The sequence below is a fragment of the Cryptomeria japonica genome, chromosome 4, assembly GCF_030272615.1.
Source record: "Cryptomeria japonica chromosome 4, Sugi_1.0, whole genome shotgun sequence".
Taxonomy (NCBI): Eukaryota; Viridiplantae; Streptophyta; class Pinopsida; order Cupressales; family Cupressaceae; genus Cryptomeria; species Cryptomeria japonica.
Genome location: NC_081408.1, coordinates 675,759,291 through 675,785,081, shown reverse-complemented (window position 1 = coordinate 675,785,081; position 25,791 = coordinate 675,759,291).

Sequence of the window (25,791 nt, the reverse complement as noted above, 5' to 3'; positions counted from 1 at the left end):
GAATGAAATACTCTTGGGTTTAACCTTGTTTTGAATCAATTTGTCTTGTTTTTTAAATGAGACACAACTCAACTTTTGACAAGCAAAGAAGACAATATATTTTAACTTAGACTCAAGACAATCATGCTCATTCACACATTTCTTATGGTAGGCAAGGACATTAGGTACTTGAGAGGTAGACTCATTATGGGATTCAAGGAGAATACATAGATGCTTGACCCCACGGGCTCCCCTCCACGACACTCACTTCTCCGGGCAGCCAAGCATCAGTCCCCATGGAAATCTCCCCATGGCGAACTTAGTATCTCTTCCAAGTATCCGAACTTGTCCTTCTCAAGCAACTAGAAGGATTTTGGCCTCTAAATACAAGGTGTTTAATAAGGATTTCTGTTAAGCGCTACTCCTTGGTGTCATGCAAGCGTGATTGAGACATTAAGCCCACCAAGATACCAAACAAATGTAGTCGCACAAGCATGATTTAGACCGTGAGGCCCTACTTAGATGCTGATATGAGAAAGAGTCCAAGGGTCATCACTTCCCAAGTAACTACAATTCCCACGTAACCCTTCCTTCAAAGCTTTCCCCCATCGGGTATTTATTTATAGTGAGTTAGAATGCCAAGGTACTCTAGCTGTGCTCACTTTGGGTCGTTCCCTTCTCACGATTGTCACTTGCTTGCAAAAGCAAATGGTCAGGAAGGCAGGCCCTCTAAAGGTAACAAACAATTCGAGCCATGAGAATGGTATCGAAGATCTGGATTTCTGATCACCCTAAGAAGGATGAGAGCATACTCTCCTACTCCAATGTCAAACTCGACAATCAAAGCAAACACATGTTCATTCCATCCTACTTAGAAATAATACTAGGTGCCTAATTATGAATCACAAACACAAAAGTTCGGTTGAAATACAAGGTAACCTGCAAAATCACCAAGTTAGAAGTTTGATTTGTTTGGTCTTTGACTAGCGAACCTGCAAACAATTCATTAGTAGTTTGTGAAATAATTCTTTGTCAAGTGTTTCGCCACAAAGCTACCAACAATGTTAGAGAATCAAGAGAAATGAATCACCATCAAAATTAATCCATAAAAGTTGTGATTCTTTGTCCTCTTAGATTAATCTATGTGAAATTTATCAAATTTACCACCCTAGATTAATCTAGATAAAATTTTCATGAATGCATGATTAATTTGCCAAGCTAAATTAATCTAGATGAAGGTTGCATGATTTTGTTTTTGAAAATTTTGACCATTTACAGAAGCATAATTAAAAATGTCATAACGTACTCAATATTTATCCAAATCACAAACCATAAGATGATCTGGAAAGGTAAAAATGTGATCTAATATACCTAGAAATCATTTATTTTAATTCTGCACGAAAGTTTTTACGTGATCAATTGATTATGACTGTTTTTTTTTTTTAGAAGAAAAATCTGCAACTTCTCCACAAAAAAATCTGCAACTTCACAAAACATTCAAAAAAAAATATTAGATCCAAGCATGTTCACGTCGGGTTCACCAATTAATGTAGATAGGAAATGTGGAAATCATCAAAGCAAATCAATATTAATCTAGCTCAATCACGAAAGCTCAAATGCAATGATCAATCCTAAAAACACTCAATAAAGACATGAAAACAAGACATCAATTCAAAATTGAAAACTAAGCAAACCAAATGCAGACTTGAATATCTCCTTCATGTGGCTCCATTGTCCTTCTTTCTCCTTCAAATAGATTTGTTTGTGGCTCTCACCTGCTAGTGCATAATCATGATGTGAAAGCAAGTAGACAAGATTGTAGCGCAAGAATACTCGAAGCGTGATTGATTCGACTAGGTAGTAGTCTTGATTGAAGAAATTCATCCAATTTATAGACAAATTGGAGAAAAGATTATATTAGCATGAAAGTGATTCGAATGGAAATTCAAATCAAGAATAGCAAAATTATGACATGTGTATGACAAATTGCTATGCAAGGATTTATGACGATTTATGACAATTAATGACAAATTGCTATGCAAGGATTTATGACAAGAATTTGAAATAGAAATAGACATTTAAGAATTTAGGAGAAATTAGAAAATTAGGTTAGAAATGATGACTTGGAAATTAGGAAATTGATGAAAATTAGGCAAATTAATTAATAATTTCTCATTCATTAATTAATTTACAAAAATAGGAGGAATTAATTAGTCAATTAAATAAACATTTAATTGTGACAAGAAGACTTAGGATAAATAAATAAAGCATTTATCCTAAAGAGAAAATGGAGAGAAAATGACAAACAAGGTTAAATGAATAAATCATAAAACCCTAGAAGATAAATTAGAAATGCAAGGACAACAATTAGGTCTTGATGTAAAATTGATTTGATGTCGATTTGATCATGATTTTGAATTGATAAATGATTTGATTGATAAATGCGCCAATTGACGAGGAACAATGACAAATTGATCCAAATTGACACGATTGAGAAGGACGATGATTGATGACAAATCGATTGCAAAATGACAAGATTGAAAAGAGGACATCAATCGATGACAAATCGATCGCAAAACGACAAGATTGATAAGAGGACAACGATCGATGACAAATTGATCGCAAACCGACAAGATTGATAAGAGGACAACGATCGATGACAAATCGATCGCAAAATGATGAAATTGATCAGAGGAAAAGGATTGACGACAAATCGATCACAAGATGACAAGATTGAAAAGAGGACAAAACCCTAATTAGGATTGACGATGTCCAAAATGATGACAAATGAACACGCACATTGATGCGACAGGATAAGATTGATCAAAATCATGACTGAAGATTGCTATCGACAAGACCAAATTCAAAAGCAAGACAAATGAAGAATGCAAAAGAAGGACTCGATGCTCGCAAATGATAAAGACCAAGTGTGAATCAAATGAGAAATGTTAAAGCGACACAAAAACCCTAAAATAAGGCAATGCGTAAATGTTAAAGTATGATTCTGCAAGCGTTGACCATTTTTAGGTGTCTACAGGTGCCCTAAAAGATAAAAGCAACACTTTGTGATGAACAGGGACTACCACTAGGATAGAGTTCCATATGATAGATATAAGCACTAGGATAAAAAAGAAGCACTTTGTGATGAACAGGGAGTACCACTAGGATAGAGTGCCATATGATAGATATAAGCACTAGGATAAAAGAGCAACACTTTGTGATGAAAAGGGAGTACCACTAGGATCGACACAGTTGATTTGCTTGACTACAGCATGACCTAACTATGCTAGAGTCACGAGAGAGATTCCCTTCGACTCAGGGGTCACGAGTAGAGCTGACATTTGAGGATAGAGCCTCAGTTGAGGCTATGGGATTGCGATACATTATGTATATTCCTAAGTTTCGGGTGAACATGAGATTGGTGACTACATTAGCTGAGAGATGGCACTCATAGACATGCACATTTCATTTGTCGATGGGTGAGATGATAGTCACCTTAGAGGATGTGTACAGGATATTGAGGATACTGATTGATGGGGAGTTGGTTCCTTACAATCGAGAGGGAGATCGGGATGCACTGAGATGATTGTTCCAAGATCCAGGACTGGAGATGAGGGCAGGACATATGACCTGGGACACCATGACAGATATAGGATTAGCAATACCGACGGTGCTAGCAGAAGTTAATAGTGGGTTCCTTTGTCCAGATAGGGCGACACGAGGGTTGGTGGTGGGATGGGTGAGGACTCTAAAGACATTGGTGACCGAGCACACCAGGTTTGCATGGGGACCGTGTCTATTGGCCACTTGTATTATGAGCTGCATTAGTTTGTGTATCATGGATCAACAGGATTGGGGTACAGAGTGACATTACTGCAGGTATGGTCATATGAGCATCTTCCGGTGACATGACCGATACACTTTAGAGGTAGGGGACATGGGCACAGTTATGTGCATCTGTATGATATAATTACTTCCCAACCACGGATTGGGAGGCTAGAGTATTGGTGTCGAGTGATCGATGAGGTAGACAGTGTAGTATGGAGGCCTTACTGAGATTGTGAGAAGTGGGAGGATGATGCAGTGGAGCTTCCATATGTGTTCAAGAGTAGGTATCTAATTGGGAGGACACCATATGTCATTGAGTAATAGTTGATAGACACAATATGTAGGCAGTTTGGTAGGATACAATAGATGCCACGGGGTTTTGGGATGTATGCATAGATAGTGAGAGATCGGGCTCATTTAGGTCCATTATTGTCTTATGATCAGGCAGTGACACAGTTGCTGGAGATGGTTCCCATGCCTTGGGATATTTAGGAAGATGTGGAGGATGCAGGGATGGATGCAGAGTACAATGCATATTGGGTAGAACATCCATTTCCACGACTGATGGATCCAAGAGAGCCGATAGTGGGTGATGGTGGGGATGGTGGAGATGATAGTGGGGATGGTGGAGGTAGAGGCCATCGACGGAGGCAGGGTGCAGTGACAGAGAGGAGAGTGGCATAGAGGAGAGAAGGTGGAGAGGAGAGATAGGTGCATGTAGTCAGGGGTAGAGGTGGATTGCCTTTACAGGTGCCAACAACATAGGTTCCCAGATAGGTATAGGGACAGGGACAGGGTGAGGGAGGAGGAGAGGAGGAGGATGAGCTACTATCCTTGAGAGAGATATGCCAGGGACAGGCAGATGAGCTCTAGGATCTAGAGCCAGATGGGGCTAGGCTCAGGAGGCAGCTAAGGGACACTGAGCGGGAGAGAGATCGGGCTATTCAATGCTACACGGAGGTTGAGACAACACTGAGGGTAGGCAGGCAGGCAACATAAGACACAGGGGCTGGATATACCTATGTTCTATAGGCAGGGGAGGAGATAGGCTACTAGAGAGATTTGTATTATGGAGTGGTGCCACTAGATCAGTGTCCAAGGAGCTTATGGAGACCATCGCGAACTAGGACGACCACTGGAGGGAGAGACAGAAGACAGACGTCTAGTGGTGGGGTCATGGGTCCTCCACCACCACCAGAGAGAGGGGGCAGGAGAGATGATCCTAGGGCGGGGACTTCCAGGGCTCAGACTCCATCGAGGCCAGCTGGCTCTGAGGGAGGGAGTTCATCATAGCCTTAGAGGGCTCCCTATGTATCAGTTTTTGTATCATTTGTGTGTGATGATGTAGACACCTTCGGGTGATTTTGTAGCCATATGTATTTTGACATTATTGTATTATGACACTTATGATTTTGATATATATATATGAGATGATTCATCCTTGCGGCATCTATATGCATGTGTACCTATGTGATGCTTCTATATGATGCATGATGCTTATGATATCAATGCAAATATGTACATGATGAAATGCAATATATTTTTGTTCTTTTATGTTTTTAAATGTTATGCAAATGCAAATGTGAATGTATGAAATGCAGATGAATATGATAATGTAAATAACTATTTACATGATGAGAATGTAAAATGTGCTAATCATGAGTTGTGTGCATGATATGATGCAATTTTGATATCTATATGTATGTATGAAATGAGATATGTGGTAATGCACGTGCAACTACATGAAATGCAAATATTTTTGGCATGTCATTATACTCAGTCATGTGATAGCAGACTACACAAACTCAAGAAGGAAGATGGAGGTCAATCAAGAAAGGGGGATGGAAGGTAGAAGATATGGAAGTGAAAGATCTTCTTGTGCTATTATCATCATTGAACTTTATTATGGAAAATAGGTTATGACAATCAAGGTATAGGTTTGACCCAGAAAGTCATTGTACCAGTTTGCATGGAGATTAGACAGTCGCAAAAAAAGAATTCCCTAGTTCATACTAGACTCACTGTGTCCTCATATCCTTGGACAAGTCAATGCATTACTAAGAGACAATCCATAGACAACAAAGAAAATTAGGTGACAATACCCCATCCTTGCCTTTCTAGTCAAAGACATCTTTGAGATAAAATCTCTAGTTAGAGACATCCTGGAAAAGCTAAAAGACATGTCACCAAAAATATAAAATCAAAAGAAAACCAAGACTCGACACCAAAATCCACTGTAGTCCTCAAGTTTAGTGTCTCTTATCACTTGTATGTCTATTTGATTGTGGTCGCAATGTTTTCATTCACAAAAGGATAGATAGCATTGAACCATAATGTTGTCTGAGTCTGTTGAAAGATTTGATTTTTTGAAGCCCATTGTTGTTGTATACATCTCACCTGAAACTATCTGAATCCATGAAACTGATACTTTAATGTGGAGAAGACGAAACTTTATTGCAGATCTGTGATGCAAGTGTTTCTTTATTATGGATTGTGCACGAATAGATTGAAGAAAACTGGAAGAAATAGTACTCCTCAGAATGTGTGATTCTCCTAGTTCCATACCCATCACTAGACTTAGGATTTTCCTTAGCCACAGATAGGAGCTGATTTATTATGGATGGAAAGGGGTGAAAAGAAAGGATTATTATGAATGGCTAACCAATCCTAGGTAGATCAATAACAAGCAATGATGGGAATGGGTAAGTTTATTATGGATGGATAGGTTGTGAGTGTGTGCAAAGTGAAAGGATAAGATTGAATCCTAAAGGAGGGAGGAGCAATGTCTCTACTGTTGGGAAAAATGGTGTCTCAACCTTGCATTTATGCGAGGTTACTATTTATAGTAAGTTTTTATTTGAGCACGAAATGGTGCGAAACTCTCCCTGAAGCTTCTGGTTGGCTAGATAAGCATTCTGGTAAAGTTGCGTCGCAAGGTCACAGCTAGTTTTGAAGATATTAAAGTTTTCATCTTGGAGGGGTGCAATAAAATGTTTAAACTTAATTTTGGGGACTTTAGAGGCTCCGAAATGCCCTGAAAAGTTTCCGTAACCGGCAAAGCGGGTTACGAGGTGATAGAGCACTTCGCAAGCTTTCTGGCGCTTCAAACGGTTCGGCAATCGGACACCCGGTTCTCAAGTTATGGCCTCCGGAAGTTTGTACTCCTGAAATAGGAAAAATAATTTGTATCGAATACATAAATGAGCTGTAAAAGGGAGCGACACGTGTTGATGTGTGCTTTAACATGTCATAGGGCATCTAGAAGGGAGATAAGGTCGGCTACACCTTATTGGGTGGTTTTAGCCCATGGTTTTGTAATACCGTTTGACGGTTTCTTGTATTGTATCTCCTATTTATGAGGTGTGTGAGATAGAGGTTGTGTGTAAGAGTCTTATGGCTATTGAGTTGCCTCTGAATCTCTGATTAGTGGTACTCCTGCGAAGAGCTTGCTCTACAAGTATTTTGTAATCTGTTTTTGATTGCTGAATAAAATATTGAGCTGCTTTTGGAGGGTGGGGTTTTTCTCCCGAAAGGGTTTTCCCCATGTAAATCATTGTGTTGTGGTATGAATGCTATTATATCTATTTCTATTTTCTGTAACTGTTGTAACAATCTCAAAAAGTTTTGCATTACCCTCCTCTCAAGGTTAGTGTAGGAAGTTGTTTCCGCTACTTTACTTCCTTACAAGTGGTATCAGAGCTTGATCACCTTTGGTTTCAATTGTGGGCAGTTGGGTTTTTTGAACTAATCCAGATTTGAGTGGGAGCTTGTGCAGAAGACACTTTTTGATCTTGTTGCAGGAATATTCAGATGGCGAGTTCGTCAGGGAGAATAGAGGTGGAGAAATTTAATGGAAGTAATTTTGAGATGTGGAAGCTGAAGATGGAAGATCTGCTAATAGATCGAGATCTTTGGGATGTTGTTGATGCGAATGTCCAAAGGCCCTCAGATCCTACTGCGGCAGCTCAGTATGATGTTATGGACCGAAAAGCCAAGGGTCTAATCAGACTGTGCCTGGCAGACTCTGTTCTAATCAATGTCCATGAAGAGAACTCTGCAAAGAAGCTATGGACTAAGCTTGGTGAGATGTATCAAGTGAAATCTTTATTAAATCAAATTTTCTTAAGAAAGAAATTGTATTCCTTGAAGATGGAAGAAGGTGGACGAATTGCAGACCACCTAGAAGCATTCAATATGATTGTGGCTCAATTAGTATCCGTCGGTGTTAAGATGGACGAGGAGGAGAAATGTCAGATCTTGCTTTGCTCTTTGCCTGATTCGTGGGATTCTCTTGTTATGGCTATCGGTAGTACTTCTGTTGTTTTGAAATCTGAAGACGTGGTGGGTGCCCTACTCGGTGAAGAGATGCGAAGGAAGGTATCCATCAGTTCAAAGGAAGCCCTAACCGTTCGTGGAAGACCTAAGGAGAAAGGCAAGAAGAATGAGAAGCGCGGCAAGTCCAAATCCAAAGGGAGATCGAAATCTCCTGGAAAGTCCAAAGTCATTTGCTGGAATTGCGGTAAACCGGGTCACATCCGTAAGGACTGCAAAGAAGAAAAGAAGAAGAAAAAGAAAAAGTTCGATTCTGATTCTGAGTCCGACAAGGAAGATGGCGATGCATTTATTGCGGCTTTGGCGACTCATGTAGGTAATGATGCCTGGCTAATTGAATCAGGTGCATCTTTTCATATGACTTCCAATAGAGATTGGTTTTTTGAATATGAAGGATTTAATGGAGGTAAGGTGTACTTGGGTGATGATTCACATCTAGACATTGTTGGTCGAGGTAAGGTTAGAATCAGGTTTTCTGATGGTAGAATAAAAGGGATTAATGGTGTGTTGCATATCCCTGGATTAAAACGAAACCTGTTATCTGTGAGCAAACTGATAGATGCGGGTGTGCAGGTAGTCTTTTCTGAAGCAGGATGTAAGATGATTAAGGGTGCTATGGTAGTTGCTAGAGGTGTCAGGTTTGGCACTTTGTATAAGCTTGAAGCATACACTGTTGAGTGTAATAGCACTTCTGTAAAAAGCAAATCTGCGGATACTTTACTGGAAGATTTGAAGGTTTCACCTTCAGTAGATGGAAATGGTTTTTGGGTACCTAAGGGTGCTCTTTCGTCTGAAGCAAAGTTACCTGTAGAGAAGACTATGTTATGGCACCAGACACTTGGCCACATTGGAGAAAAGGGTCTAAGGACCTTGAAAAATAAAAACCTTGTTGAAGGTTTGAATGACTGTAACCTTGACTTTGATTTCTGTGAGCATTGCATTTATGGAAAACAAAACCGCGTTCAGTTTTACTCGAGTTCTCATAAAACTTGTGGTGTTTTGGATCTTATCCATTCTGATGTGTTTGGTCCAGTAGATGTCTCTTCGATTGGAAAATCTACATATTATGTTTCATTTATTGATGATTTTAGTAGAAGGACATGGGTTTATTTTCTAAAGAGTAAATCTGAAGTTTTTAGTCGTTTTAAAGAATTTAAAGCAATGGTTGAGTTGCAGACTGGAAAGAAAATAAAATGTTTGAGAACTGATAATGGCGGTGAGTTTTGCTTTAATGATTTTGATAGATTCTGTAAAGATTGTGGAATTAACAGGCAGAAGACAACTCCGTATTCTCCATAGCAGAATGGAGTTGCAGAAAGAATGAATAGGACACTGATGGAAAAGGCTAGGAGTATGTTGAGTGGTGCTGGTCTTGAACAAAAGTTTTGGGTTGAAGCTGTTGCCACTGCTTGCTACCTGATTAACAGGTCTCCTACATCAGCTCTTGTTGATAAACCGCCTATGGAAGCATGGTCAGGTCACAAGCCTTCATTGAGACATCTTAGAGTTTTTGGTTGCGAGGCATATGCACATGTGTCAAAGGAGAAGCGAACAAAGTTGGAGAACAAGGCTGTGAAATGTATCTTCATCGGGTATAGTTATGGTGTGAAAGGATACAAGCTTTGGGACCCTGTTTCACAAAAGGTAATTCACAGTAGAAGTGTTATTTTTAGAGAAATTAAGTCTCCTTCTGTTACATTGCAGCCAGAACAGACTAAAAAAGAAGATGTGATTCAACTTCCTTCTACACCTGAAAGAGTTGAATCAAGACCCCTAGATAGGCAAGAATTTGAGGAGAGCTCGTCTAGCTCTGAATCTTCAGAAGAGGAGGAAGAACCTCCAACTCAGCTTGTTCGAAGGTCTACAAGACATAGACAACCACCTGAAAGGTATTCACCTGATGATTGGAGATGTATTTTTGCTCTGAATACTAGTGTGGATGAACCGAAATCTATAGAAGAGGCATTAGGTATGAATGATGCAGAATCCTAGAAGATTGCTATGGAGGAAGAAATGGCAGCTTTGAAAAAGAATGATACATGGGATCTTGTACCATTGCCTGAAGGACGAAAACCTGTTGGTTGTAAATGGGTGTTCAAGAAAAAGATTGGTTCAAATGGAAGCATTGAGAAGTATAAAGCAAGGTTGGTTGCAAAAGGCTACTCTCATGTTGAAGGTGTTGATTACGGTGAGATATTTTCTCCTGTTGCAAAAATGACGTCCATTAGATTTTTGCTTTCTATTGCTACTGCTTATGATTTAGAGGTTGAGCAAATGGATGTGAAAACTGCTTTCCTTCATGGTGATTTGGAGGAAGATATTTATATGACAGAGCCGGAGCACTATGTGGTGAAAGGCAAAAGTAATTTGGTCTGTAAATTGAAGAAATCTTTGTATGGCCTCAAACAAAGTCCTAGGATGTGGTACCAGAAATTTGATACATATGTGTTGAGTTTGGGATTTGAACGTTCTAAATCAGATCACTGTGTTTATTATAAATCTTATGGTGATCATTTCTTATTCATTGCATTGTATGTTGATGATATGTTATTCATTGGTAAAGGGAAAGGTATGATTTCAGAACTGAAGTCTCAGCTCGCTGCTAAATTTGAAATGAAAGATCTTGGTGCAGCAAAGCACATTCTTGGGATGGAAATTAGAAGAGATAGGGCGAACAGAAAGCTATGGCTAGGCCAGAGTAAGTATGTGAATTCAGTGTTACAGAGGTTCAACATGCAGAATTGTAGACCATTGAGTGTTCCTTTTACAGTTGGAACGAAAGTATTTGTTTCAGATTGTCCTACATCCCCATTGGAGATGGAAGACATGAGCAGAGTGCCTTACCAGAGTGCAGTTGGAAGCTTGATGTATGCTATGGTCTGTACTAGACCAGATATTGCCCAAGCAGTGGGAGTACTTTCTAGATATATGTCTAATCCTGGTAGAGTTCATTGGGATGCAGTCAAAAGAGTCTTCAGATATTTGAAGGGTACTTCAGAGTATTCTTTGTGTTATCATGGTAATTCAGTTGGAGACATGACTTCCCTTGATATCCATGGTTATGTAGATTCAGATTGGGCAGGTGATATTGATAGCAGAAGATCCACTAGTGCTTATGTGTTTACTTTGTTTGGTGGTGCAATTAGTTGGATGAGTAAGTGACAGGCTGTGGTTGCTTTATCCACTACTGAAGCAGAGTATATGGCAGCTACTCATGCTTGTAAAGAGGCCATTTGGCTTAAGAGACTATGTTCGGATATTGGAATAAAACAAGGTACAGTGACAATTTACTGTGACAGTCAGAGTGCAATTAGCCTAGCTAAGAACCCGACATTTCATGCCCGGACCAAACATATTGATGTTCAGTATCATTTTGTTAGAGATATGGTCGAAGATGGTAGGGTGAAGCTGGTTAAGGTGGACACTTTGATGAATGTTGCAGATGCTTTAACTAAGGCTGTGAGCACAGAGAAGTTCAGATGGTGTTCAGAGTCTATGGGCCTTATGGCCCCTAGCAATTGATTCATTGTGTTGACATTCCCTTCCGCTCATGCAAGGTGTTCGACAAGTGGGAGATTTGTTGGGAAAAATGGTGTCTCAACCTTGCATTTATGTGAGGTTACTATTTATAGTAAGTTTTTATTTGAGCACGAAATGGTGCGAAACTCTCCCTGAAGCTTCTGGTTGGCTAGATAAGCATTTCGGTAAAGTTGTGTCGCAAGGTCACAGCTAGTTTTGAAGATATTAAAGTTTTCATCTTGGAGGGGTGCAATAAAATGTTTAAACTTAATTTTGGGGACTTTAGAGGCTCTGAAATGCCCTGAAAAGTTTCCGTAACTGGCAAAGCGGGTTACGAGGTGATAGAGCACTTCGCAAGCTTTCCGGCGCTTCAAACAGTTCGTCAATCGGACACCCGGTTCTCAAGTTATGGCCTCCGGAAGTTTGTACTCCTGAAATAGGAAAAATAATTTGTATCGAATACATAAATGAGCTGTAAAAGGGAGCGACACGTGTTGATGTGTGCTTTAACATGTCATAGGGCATCTAGAAGGGAGATAAGGTCGGCTACACCTTATTGGGTGGTTTTAGCCCATGGTTTTGTAATACCGTTTGACAGTTTCTTGTATTGTATCTCCTATTTATGAGGTGTGTGAGATAGAGGTTGTGTGTAAGAGTCTTATGGCTATTGAGTTGCCTCTGAATCTCTGATTAGTGGTACTCCTGCGAAGAGCTTGCTCTGCAAGTATTTTGTAATCTGTTTTTGATTGCTGAATAAAATATTGAGCTGCTTTTGGAGGGTGGGGTTTTTCTCCCGAAAGGGTTTTCCCCACGTAAATCATTGTGTTGTGGTATGAATGCTATTATATCTATTTCTATTTTCTGTAACTGTTGTAACAATCTCAAAAAGTTTTGCATTACCCTCCTCTCAAGGTTAGTGTAGGAAGTTGTTTCCGCTACTTTACTTCCTTACATCTACACATGGCATCGGTAATCTGGTTTTCACCATGGTACTTGCCCAGGGCGCCACCAAAGTGGTTTTCACCATTGGACGAAATTTTTTCTCTTTACTTTTTTGATTTTTCAATTTTTTTGTGTCACAAGGCACCTGTTTGCCAGGTTTTCACCAAGTAACGATTTTTTATTTTTATGATTTTTTTGTATTTTTGATATTAGGATATTCTGAAGAGCTATGTGTAAAACCTGCGAAGGTGCATGTTGTTGATAGGATCTTCCAAGGGTTCTCCTTCTGGTGTCGAGAGTTGATATGCACCTGATCCATAGAATGTTGTGATGACATAAGGACCAAGCCAATTTGGCTCGAATTTTCCTTTATTTTCTCAATCTCATTGGTTCTTAGGATTCTCTCTCAATACTAAGTCGCCCACCTCAAATGTGTGAGGATTTACCTTATGATTGTAACTAGGATGTTCCTTGAATGAATGATATGTAGCTCGAGTGATTGTCTTCCTTGATAAAGGAATTGAGGTAGAATTACTAGTGTGTGGACTACACAAGCCCATATGCGTGTCATCTATAGAAGTTTGGGCACCCCTGATAACAAAGTCCTTCAAGGAAGCTCCATTAAAGGTCCATGTTGTATCACCAAAAGGGAAAGGATGTGCAGGACAAGTGGATGAGTGATGAAGGCTTATGGTTGCGAAAAGAAGTGAAAGTATCATGACATGATGGAGACTTAGGATCAACAAGTACTCTTTTTGACTTGAAATTTTACAACTTTTGCCCCAAGTTATTTTGATATTAGGGGAGATCATCTCTTGCTCTTTTTCTTTCATAGGATTTTTATCTTTGCAGAGTCCAAAAGCTTTTAATTTTGATTTGTACTAAAAGACTTTTCTTTTTTTTTTAGTTTTAGATTTTTCTTTTCAAAGCTTGATTTTTGATCCCCAATTAGTAAGGGCTTTTGTGATTCTTGTTGATCCAAGTCTGGGAGAGGAGTGAAAATGGAATGAGTGGATGAAATGGTAAGGCTATATGAGCTCTCCAGAGGGTTGGTGATACACTCAATAGATTCTTTGCTGGAACCACTCTTAGGACTATTGATGTCAAGAGTTGCTTGCACCACTAGAGGAGATTTGCATTCAGACTTAGTAGCCACAACACTAGGTGGTTCACACCCAATTCCTTGCAAATTATTTGTAGGTTTTTCCTGTCGACTAAATACCTTAGGAGATAGTGGGAGATCAACATGAAATATATACTCACCACATCCCATGTCTTTAATCTTGAACATTTCTTTGATCTCTGCTTTTTTTGATGTAGACACTTTTAAGGATTCTAGATCCACATAAGTTGATGAAGGAATAGCTTTTCGATTGACTGGGATTGTTATTTCTAATCTAGGTCACATGTTGTTGCAATATATGAATGGGTTTGGATCAGCTTTGATGGTCACTTCAACTCCATTGTGTGGGAACTTGATACATCGATTATATGTTGAGGGGATAGCTCTCATTTCATGAATCCATGGATGTCCTAGCAATATGTTGTATGTGAGATCGAGGTCTAGGACTTGAAAAACCACATCCTTTGTAACCAGGCCAACTCTGAGAGGTAAAGTGACTATGCCTTTGTCTCCTCATCATCATATGCCTTGATGGTGATTGCATGTGTAGAATTCACAACCCTTTTAGAATATCCCAATTGCTTAAGAGTATTCAATGTACAAATGTTCAAACCGACTCCTCCATCTATCAAGACTCATTTTATTCGATGTTTGTGTAGGAAGGCTTCAATGTGTAAAGGTGCATTATGTGGTTGGCTTACGGAGGCGTCGTCAGCTTTGGTGATTGTAAGGCAATGTGGAAAGGAGAGGTATCCTGCCATGGCTTGAAACTGGTCCACATTCAGATCAATGGGTACATAAGTTTCTCTCAAAGTTTCATCCAAGATGGCTTTATGTGCGGGGGATATGCATAAAAGCTCAAGGATGGAGATAAGCGCGGGTGTCTTCCCCAATTATTCTACTAGGTCATACTCGGGTTTGGCCGATGAGGAAATGGTGGTTTTAGCTGGAGCACCTTGCAAAGTGACCTTACCTCATCGAGTTGTGACAGTACATTCAGAGGTAGATTCAGAAGAAGGTCCAATGCCTTTTAGGACAACTTTGGCTCTTTGGGTAGAACTTTCAAGCGTTTTGTCCTTTATGATAATAGTAGAAACATAGTTGTCCATGGAAATGTGATTAATAGATGAATCGTAGTTATAGGATGCTTTGGTATAGTTGGATTGCTCATTTGTGGCTTTAGCTTTCCCCTTGTCATGTCTAGGGAATAGTTCCTTAAACATCTCATGTTCTTGATTAGATGTATGTCCTTCGATCTCAATGTCACCTCTATCAATAAGGTCTTGTATAATGTTCTTCAAGCGATGGCAATTTCCTATTTTATGCCCCTTTCTCTTGTGATATTCGCAATACTCATCATCATTACACCAATTCGGTTTGACTTTTGGCTCATATGGAGGATTGTCTGGAATTGTTATTATCTTGTTTGCCACTAGCTTCTGAAAAGCTGACTCAAGTGGTTCTCCCAATGGGGTGTATTTCCTTCGTGGTTTTGAAGTTTCTTGAGTATTTACTTGGTTGCTTGTAGAAGAACTTGATCCTGAAAGAATTATTTTTGTTCTCACTGTGTTAGCATCAACAACACCATTATTTGTTGTGCTTTTGTTCTTGTTCCAAAAGCGTGGCTTGTCTTTTCCTTTAAAGTCCTCTTTACTTTCTTTGAATATCTTGATGACTCCTTGCTCAATTAAGACCTTCTCTATTGTTAAGCCTTTCTCAATGACGTCCTTGAAGGTGGACAAACAATCTTTCCTCAAGTCATAACCAATTTCTCTGTCGAGATTCTGGGTGAACATCTCTACCATCTATTTTTGTGGAATTTCATAAGAGCATCTGTTGGCTAAATTCCTCCATCTTTATAAGAATGATGAAAATGACCCCATCTTTCTGTTTGGTATTGCACAAAGTGGTAACTGATATATCTGTCTCTATGTTATATGAGAAATGTTGTATGAAAGCTTCTGCTAGATCACCCCATGACTTAATTCTAGGTGGAAGTTGGGAGAACCATTCCATAGCTTGTTTAGCTAAGCTTTGTGGGAACAATCTCATCAAGTATGTTTCTTCTGCTGCTACCTCAATGCAAGCTGTGAAAAACTATCTTATATATGCCTTAGGGTCTCCTTTTCCTCTGTATTTATCAAACTTTGGTGTTATGAAGTGTGTAGGAAACAGAGGCATTGAAATACATTTATCAAATGGATAGGGACATATATCTCTCATTGTGTAAGCTGGTTTTGGTGTATTAATGTCATTCGTCTTCTTTTGTAAGTCCTTTATCTGTTGTTCCAAATTGTTTTTGGGTGGAGACCAACTTCTTGGACTATATCCCATGCCTGAGCCACGAGGTGGAGGAGGAGGATACTGCATATATGTATGGTATTGACCGTAAACATGTTCATATGGAGGAGGTCTATAATGATACTACGTATAGGAACCACTTGGTATAGAGTCATAAGGCATGTCATGAGTTTTCTCTTGTGTATTGCCCCAAATTTGACACAGGGTTTTCTTGTGTCCAGATTTTGAGAATGCCTCTGAATATCCAATTGTTTTTGAGGTTGGTCCTTAGCACTGGTATGCGATTGAGTGTATTTATCTGCATAAGATTTCCATAAAGGTCTGGGTAGACGGAGTTGTTCATGAGATGTTCTTTTGTGAGTATCATAAGCTTGAACATGTGTATTTGGGATCTCAGGTTTCTGAAACAAGGATGATGGTGACTCAGGCACAAAACGTGGTCCTATATTGCCTCCACTATTAGGTCTCCTTTGATCCATGTTAAGTTGACTTTCTTGAGTAGGTCAATTTTCCACTATTTGGGACATGTCATAATCATTAGGTATCTTAGCTCCACTTTGTGCCATCACTTGTAGGAAATATTGTCTATCTCTTCTCATGATCTATTCAACCAATCTATTAAAATGGGGATCCATAATAGTCTTCCATTTCTGCTGAATGTACTGAAATATTATCCACATTGTTGTTTGTATTATCTAGGTTCTCAACATTTTGAGTGTTTCTATAGGTGTCCATGTCAAGTAATGTGGTATGATCAGAATTGAAAAAGATATCATTGTCATACTCATAGCCACTCATTTTTGTGAACTCTTGAGCCTCTTTAGCTTATCTCCTGGATTTTTGGGAACGGGTTTTAACCATGAACTAGGTCTTGACCAAGATGTGTGAGACTAGATGAAAATGGAAAAGTATGGAAGACCAAGAGTTGGGTGAAATGTAAATGAATCTGAGGTGTACTTTCAATGTCCAAAGTGTAAGACCAAGTATGTATGTAGTAGAGTAGATGTAACTTCCAAAGAGATGATAGATCTCTTGATGAGGTAAGTTGACCTTGACCCTAAGTAAGACCAAATGAGACCCAAAGGTGATAGACCTTGATGAGGGACCACTTAGCAAAATGTTGTTGTATATATTGTGTTGATAAAGAAAGATGAGGACAAGCAAGTGACCTTTTGAATCAAGTTTAGACAAATGTGAATGTAATTCAAGGTGTAAAGCAATGATGAACTTTGTGAGACCCAAAAATAGGCTGAATGCTAGATGAAAACCTAGGAAGCTCAAGAATTCTAAAATTGATTGCTCTTATTTGTTGGACTGTAAGTTTTTTCCAATACTAAACACAGACGTGCCTATATACTTCACAGACACAATTATCCAACACAGACCTGACTAGATACTGCACAGACGCGTTTCTAAGAATTTCATGAATGCGGTTTTGCTTATGATAACACAGACGTGTTTCTAAAGCCTGAGTGCAATTTTTCTAATTTGTGAAGTTGTTGTTGTGACCAAATCTGATTTTTTTTTTTACTATTTTTCATGACAAGAGGACACAATATTGATGAGGAATCAATGTTTGCAAGTGTTTAGACTCAAAATGACTCAAAAGAAAGTGTGTTGTTTGATGCAAAAATGTGTTGCATACACTTGAAGACACAAAAGACACAATGTTTTTGTGTGGGAGAAAAAGTGACACTAAGCAAACATGCCCTAATCTCACTTTCAATCACACATTTGTGGAATACGAAAGAGCCTAGAGGTATCACACAATTGGCTACTTCTTTTTGTGGAAGAGAGAGCCACGGGCTACCTATTAGGATTTCTATTCCTTTATTGTAAGTGAAAGATAAAATGATGCAAGTTCAATCCCTAACCCCAAAGTGCAAGTATGAACTAATAACAAGATTGCAGAATTGAACTTAAATAATGGAAAGCTGTAAACACAAGGACAAGACAAGAATGCAAATGCGTACCCGGAGTTAAAATCTGACTGAAACTGTTCGGGACGGGGCCGCGGGCGCCACTGTCCTGATTCTGCCCCTGAAACTGCTCTGGAAACTGTTGTTTTGCACTCTGGAAAAGCTGTCAAAAATGCTGAAAATGTTGTCTGTCAGGAGGACCAGGGCACCCAGCGCCCCTGTCCTGGCAGGACCAGGGCGCCCCACGCCCCTGTCCTAGTCTTTTGCTCTGAGATTTGGTGGGAAGGTCGATCTCAGTCTGCTTCTCCCGGATCTGCAACTTGCGGCGTCGTCCGAGTCCCGAAACCTGCACTTATAACTAAAAAGGTGTTTGGGCGGCTATATAGGGTTTTGCCTTAGTCAAACCCCCGCTTCGGTGATTTCCACCTCCACGAATAGCCAAGTTGTATTGTAAAATGTATTGTGTGTGCAGACCTAGTGTGTGTGCAAGGTCCTTAAATGCAAGAAAGCAAACTAGAGCAACCTAGAAAGTAAACCCTAATTGCTTGTAAATGATAATGTAAATGCTCTAAATCAAGATACAAAGTGATCTAAAGCATGAATAAAGGATATATTGAAGCTTATGCAAAGACATGAAAACAACATGAAATCATACCCAACCCTCAAGGGAGGAGTACAAGCCAATCTTCAGTCGGTAATCTCCTATTGTTCTTCAATGTCTTCCAAGCCCTAAATGGATGAATGAAATTGATGAATGCTTGATGGATGGATGTTGAATGTTATTGAAGTCTTCAAAGATCTGCTCTTTCGCTGCATAGAAGGTCCTCGAAAGCCCCAAAATCCCCCCCTTTCAAATGAAGAAAGAGAGCTCTTATGTAGGAAACCCTAGGTCGTAAATTCGTATTTTGGCCGACCTAGAGATTGAATATCCCGCCAATTTCTTGGGGTTAAGCTTTATTTTATGATTGGATCGCGCTCCTAAAATTTCGAAAAAAATGTCCGGGACCATGTTGCACTCCGGGCGCCATGGTCCCGACAACTTTTCACCAAATTTTCAGGACTGTCGGATATGATGATTTTAGAGAGAATCCCAAAGTTACAGGTGATTTCGAGATGTTTTGACCCCCGAAATCAAGCCCCCAAGTTCAAAATAGGACCTAATTAGTGTTTTTGATTAAATGATGTATAGGAGGAATAAAATGAAAAGGGCACACTTTAATGAAAGGGCCCAACTTTATGATATGGGAGATGATAAAATAGAACCTTAGACCTAATTAATTTAATTGATTAAGTGCTAAAGGGGAAATGTAATGCAAAATGCAAAATGCGCCAAGGCGGGTGCTAAACTAGGTGTGAAATTGTACCACCCTAGCAAGTGCGTACAATTTACGACGCTACAGTTTTAATGTTTGATCTTGAATGTTTGAATGTTTAAAAGAAGACAAGCACAATTCTTATGGTTGGCTAGGACAATAGTTATTGATCCCACATGGGGTTTCCCCCGAGGCTACGCTATTCAAAGTGGACACTTAGATGCTTGACCCCACGGGCTCCACCCTTGGCACTCGCTTCTCTGGGGAAGCCAAGCACCAATCCCCACCAAAAATCCCCGTGGAGAACTTTGTATCTCTACTAAGAACTGTATGTATGTGGGTCGCTCTAGAGGTCCGACCTCCTACCCCAACAACTAGAAGGATTTTGTCTTTCTAAACCAAAAAGGTGCTAGTAAGGGAATCCACTCGTGTGGCCATACATGCGACACTTTCAGCTCTGTAAATATAGAAGGTTCCCAGCTGGTAGAGGTTACGCCCTACTAATGATCAAATAAATTTGATTAAACAGGTTTATGGGGAGACATAGTGTCAGTATGAACTAATCAGCACACGTTACCCATGGCTTTCACCATGGATACAATTATTTATAGTGGTTTGGAACAGGTGAGTTTTCCTTGCTACCACTTGGGTCGTTCCCTCCTCACTAGTAGTCCTAATGACCACACGAGGAGGCAGGCCCTCTAAAGATAAACACAAAAAAACCTATTGCCCATGACACAAAAGACATTGGTTCAATTTTAGTGCACCAATTGAAGTGTTTGCTAATCTATGAAAACAAGGCACACAATGAAGATCAAAAGAAAACCCTTGCCAAAATTCTGCAACAAATATTTGTTAGTAGTTTTGCAATAATACCCCTCCTGCAAGCACACAAGTTAGGTAAATTTTAGATCCAAAAGACTTTGTGAAAAAGGGGCCTTCGACAATGTGATTTGCTTCAAGGACAAGCTACACCAATTTTTTAGCTAGATCACAAGATATTAGCCCGAATAAACCAGATCTGAAATCAAAATGATGAAATGAAACCCTAAAAACTGAAACAAAACCAAAAACTGCAAAACACAGACGTGACTTTAAACCCCACAGACGCAGTTCCGAAACACAGATGCGACTCTGCAACATAGACGTGGTTAAAATGATCATAAACATGATTCGGGAACACAGACGTGGGTCTGCAATCTAGAAAAATGTAAAATATTGTCGGTGACATAGATGCAATTCCAAAGATCACAGACGCGACAGAAAAACAAAAATGCGTTTCCAAAAGATGCAGACGCGAAAATATCAAAATGTTGCTGGAAAAATGTCAGATCTGCAACTTGAAAAACAAAAATTTGCAACAAAGATGTTAAATGAAAAAGGGACAAGAGTCCCACCGGGCGTGCAAAAATTTTTATGGTAAAAATGAAAACAACAATATTGAAAGACTAAAATAGATTCAACCATGAAACCCTAGCCTAACAACAACAAAGATACACCATAACATATGAAGATTACCTAAGACAATGCAAATTAACAAAATCACAAAAATGATGCCATCACATGTCTAATAGGGTGTGAATCTCCATTCTTCTTATCTCCATTGATCTTGCTTGATATATTTGCTCTCGGATTTTATGTGTGCACAAGAGCTCAACAAAGAGCGAAAATGTGGTTGATAGCTTGATCGCATATGAAAATTTAAATGCTATAATGCTTAAGAGGATTGATAATGAAGGAAGTGTCTCCTTATATAGAATACACTGTAGGAAATGGAGGGATAAGATTAAGAGGTGTAAAAGATAGACGGTCGGCTAGGATTAAAGGGTAGGTAGAGGAAATAAGAAAATAATGAGAGGGTAGGTAATGTAGGAATTAAGAAATGAATGACATGTGTCATAGGTAGAAAAGGCTAATGAATTAATTAAATAAATAAAGATTTATTTAATTAATAGAGGAAGTGGGATCAATTAAATAAATAAGATATTTATTTAATTTAGGAAAAGGATAAAATAAAAGTATTTATTTAAATGAGGAAAGGCTTAGAAGAGGATTAATGAATCAATTAAATAAGTAAAGATTTATTTAATTAATAGAAGAATTAGGCTTAAATAATTAAATAAATAAATAATATTTATTTAATTAGACAGGACAATTTTAGGTGTCTAATTAGGGCAGATCGAGAATGAAGCAATATGCATTTAATGGAGGACCAATTACAGTTCGTGGTGAAGCTCGAGAAAGCATATCAGATATAAGATTACTAAATGTAGTAACCTAATCTCAAAGATATAATCTGATTGCATATGGACAACAAGAGGATATACTTATTATTGATGACTATCTATCTATGAGGGATGTACAGAGAATCCAAACCACCTGCAAACATGATTTCTTAGAGGCTGAGAAGATCAATTTTAAAATTCAATCTTTTGGAGGGAAAACCCTAAGTGTACAAGATAACCAACAAATGAAGGGAGTTGAGGTGAGATGTGATGGTAGGTGAATAGTTGGTAGTTGCAGGCAAGCAAAAAAAGAAGCTCTGCAAAAAATGGGAGATAGAGAATAGTGGATAGAGTAGAGACTACAGAGAAGAAGCTTCAATGCGTGTGCATAACACAGTGCCAAAGCAGGCATAACCTTGAAAGAGATTGCATGCTAAATGATTAGAGGTCAAGAGAGGATAAGTGATAATAGAGAATCAAGGCAAAGCGCAGAGCAATAGAGGACCAAGAAGAACTTTTAGATGCACTCATGTTGAAGGTCAAGTGAATGTGGTGAAGATAGTAGGTAGAGCTAAGGAGAGATCAAGAGGAAAATAACTCAAAAAATAGAGAGCTAGGGATAGATAACAAAGATTAGAGGGAAGTGAACAGAGGTGGAGAACATAGATCAAATACTAGAGGAGAGACCAAAGAGTTGAGAGTTGAGGCAGATAACACAAAAGGTTATTTACACAGATTGGGGGCAGAGAAAGTGGATAGATCAGAGCACTGATCAAAGAGTTGTGATTGATTGTGGAGATCAAACAACAGACACCAGAGAGTAGAAGATAAATATTATGAGCAGAGGAGAGTCTAGGCAATCTCATGTGTAGAAATCATTGTGAGTTACAAAATCTCATTTGTAACAAGGTGCTTAATTGTTATTGAACTTTTACACATTGTATGTCATCTGAGTGGGTGCTCAGGTTAGGGGTAGGTGCTCCTTTGAGTTGGTGCTCATAAAAATTAGGGGTTGGTGCTCCTTTGGGTTGGTGCCCATAAACTTTGTAATTAGACCTTTTACTAGTGAGGCTGGATTGAAGCAGTAAACTCTAGCAACTATTCTCACCGAGGTTTTTCCTGAGATTGGGTTTTCCTCGTACACTCTGTGTTATGTGGTTTTATCTTATGTGCATGTGTCTTTTATCTATTTGCATTATTAGTGTTTGCATGATTTGATTTAAAAGTTTAATAGATTCACTGATTCACCCCCTCTCTCAGTGGTCCATTGTGTTCCTTCAAAAGTAGCTCGAAAGAATGTTGAAAACCCTGAATTTTATTTCAAGAACGACTACAAATATTTATTTTATGAATGGGCTAGCGTAGTATGGGGAGACGCCTCGTTGACAATATTCCTCCATTGATAGACTTGGTGAAAATGCTCGAGAAGAATGAAAAAAATGAACATGGAGAAGATAAATCTAAGAAAGAAGAAGAAAAACCGAATGAACAACTTATATATATTTCTGATTCTGAAGAAGAGAAAGAAAGAGAGAACAAAAGGTTAGAAGATATAGAAATTTTACCTTCATATGAAGAAGAGAAAGAAAAAGAGAGAGGTGAAATAAAATTTGATTCTGAGGAAGAAGAAAAAGAAAAAGATAGTGAAAAGTCAAGAAACATATCTGACTTTAACTATGAGCGTGCAAATTGTCTACAAGATTTAAAAGAATTATATTCTTGGAATTTGTAGTAAAAGTATATATTTCTGCCCTAGTTCAAAAAATGTGAAGTTTTTGAACAAAATTGCAGTATAACTTTATTACTTTTTTTGTTACATTTTGAAAAAATTGTAAAGCTTTTGATGAAAACTATTGTATAACTCCATATTTTTTGTCAGTTAGAAAAATGTAAAGTTTCATGGTTTGGAAAAACATGCATGGTTACTTGATTGGTGGATTCTCAATTCATCAAAATGTTTTCTTGAGGGTGTGATTGAATGAAGACTTCTAGAAATTCAATGCTAGTATAACAATAATTTTGTGTTTGAGCATTTATCTTCACTTTGGATTTGTACTACTTTGCCTTTTTTAGCTATTTATTTGTGTATTGCATTTTTTTTTCTCATTAAGAGAGAAATTCCATTGTTTCAAAATGAATTATTAATTTATTTAAAATTATATTTCTTATTTCCCTTGAGTTGTTCATTGTTTTAGATTTGTTGTGTACCTCTTTAGTAATGGAAAGCCTTTTTGGCTCTTAAGAACCCATGTAGTTCAATTTTCAAGATCTGCTCCATGTCTTGTCATTTTCTCTCAGAATTATCCAAATTAAATTAGATCTGCTGAGATTTTTGCTTCTTGACTAGGTCAGTAAAGGGGATTTTAGATTCTTAATAGTCTTGGTAAGCGTGTGGCCACGGGCTCATGGACATTCCCTAGTACTATTTGCAGTTTGTTACCTAGCAGGGCAGGCCCGCTACAACTCTTCAAAGGCAAAGTTAAATATTCATTTATTGTCATTCATTTAGTGATCATGAGAGTCGTAAAAGAAATAAACGTCCAACCAATATGTATGGTTCAAAAAGAATTTATTTAATACGGTTAAAGGTTTTAAATTATTTTACTATTTTGTTTGTACAAGCAGTATGTATCATTTATTAAATGTACAAAAAAATGAATTTTTTTGTTTCAAAAATTGAATTTTTTACCCACTGTTTTTAATATGATCCAATGAGAGTAAAGAAAAATGATAATTTTATTTTTTTGGCAAGGTGGCAATACCACTTGATATATTTTATTAATAATATATAATTTTTACAATATATTTAAAAACTGGTTCAAACTAAGCTCCCAGAGAAAAGAACCAACAAGAAAAGTTCTATTCATTGCTCATCAACATGACTATAGAAGAGAAGTAGTGAACAATCCTCTAGCCAGAGCTAGTTACAAAATAGAGATCAGCAAAGGAGCATGCAGGCTCATTTACAAATAGGAGCATGCAAGCTCATTTTACAGAATAGCAACATGCAAGCTTATTTACAAAATAAGTTCCTGGGATATCTTGAAGGCCCTGCAACAAAGAACTCCTGCAACCAAAATTGACATGCCCCTGCACCAAAAAAGAACTGCAACCAATATATATATATATATATATATATATATATATATATATATATATATATATATATATATATATATACTACAGAATGCAGAGAATTTACAAGAAACGCAAGGGTCCAAAACATGACTGACACCAACGACATGAGATTTGCGGTCCGTCATTATAGACAAATGCCAAAGGAGAAGAGGTGAATGCGGAAATGCTAGAGAGAAATGAAGCTCAAAATTTTTATGCTGTAAATGAAAAGAAAGAGGAGATATATCATAAAAAATCTGAGAAACCAAAAGAAGCAACGTACAGAGATAATCATGAAAAACAACACTATGCCAAACTTTAAATGGCATATGAAGGATGGATTCCCAATGTGAAAATAAATATCTCCAGATTTCGCACCAGAAGAGAGTACCAAACACACGAACAACATCAATAACAACCAGCTCATCATTAATGAATGCTAAGTGATGATCAAGTAAAGCAAAGTACCTCAAATCAAAACCAAATGGAATTATGCAAAGAAATACCTCACCAAGAGAAGAGAATATCAACTTGTATAAATGAGCAATCATATAATAAGAAAGATTAAATACTCAACTCTCTACAGGCTATACTTAATAGGTTTGGGAAGCTCATCAAATCACCCCCCAATCAAGAGGAATCAATAACAGTTTTGTCACAACCCATATTAGCGAGGCAATTAGCTAATGCATTACCTTCATAATAAACATGTGAGATTATGAGGTTCTCAAACATATCAAGAAGAGTCCATATTTGTTCAAGAATATACCAGAAATGCCAATTATCATCTTTTCTTGCCTTGCAAGCATTAATGACAATAGCTGAATCACCTTCAATATGAAGGTATTTGAAATTCAAATCCTTAGCCATAACAAGACCTTCTAAAAGAGAACAAGCCTCGGCCATATTATTTGTGCCAAGAGAAATTGGCATAGCTTTTAATGCTAATAAAGAACCCAAATGATCATGAAAAACTATCCCTATTCTTGAATCACCAGGATTTCCACGGGAGGATCCATCAAAATTCAATTTACAAAAAGGGGCATTAGGAGGATGCCATTTTATGGAATTTTTGTCTACAGGTGTTTTCCGAATCCTTGGAAAGGCGGGTGATACAGGAATTATGATACTTTTCCAAGAAGAGATCATAAAATTATCCCAAGAAGAGAACTCTGAAATTATATTAAAATATT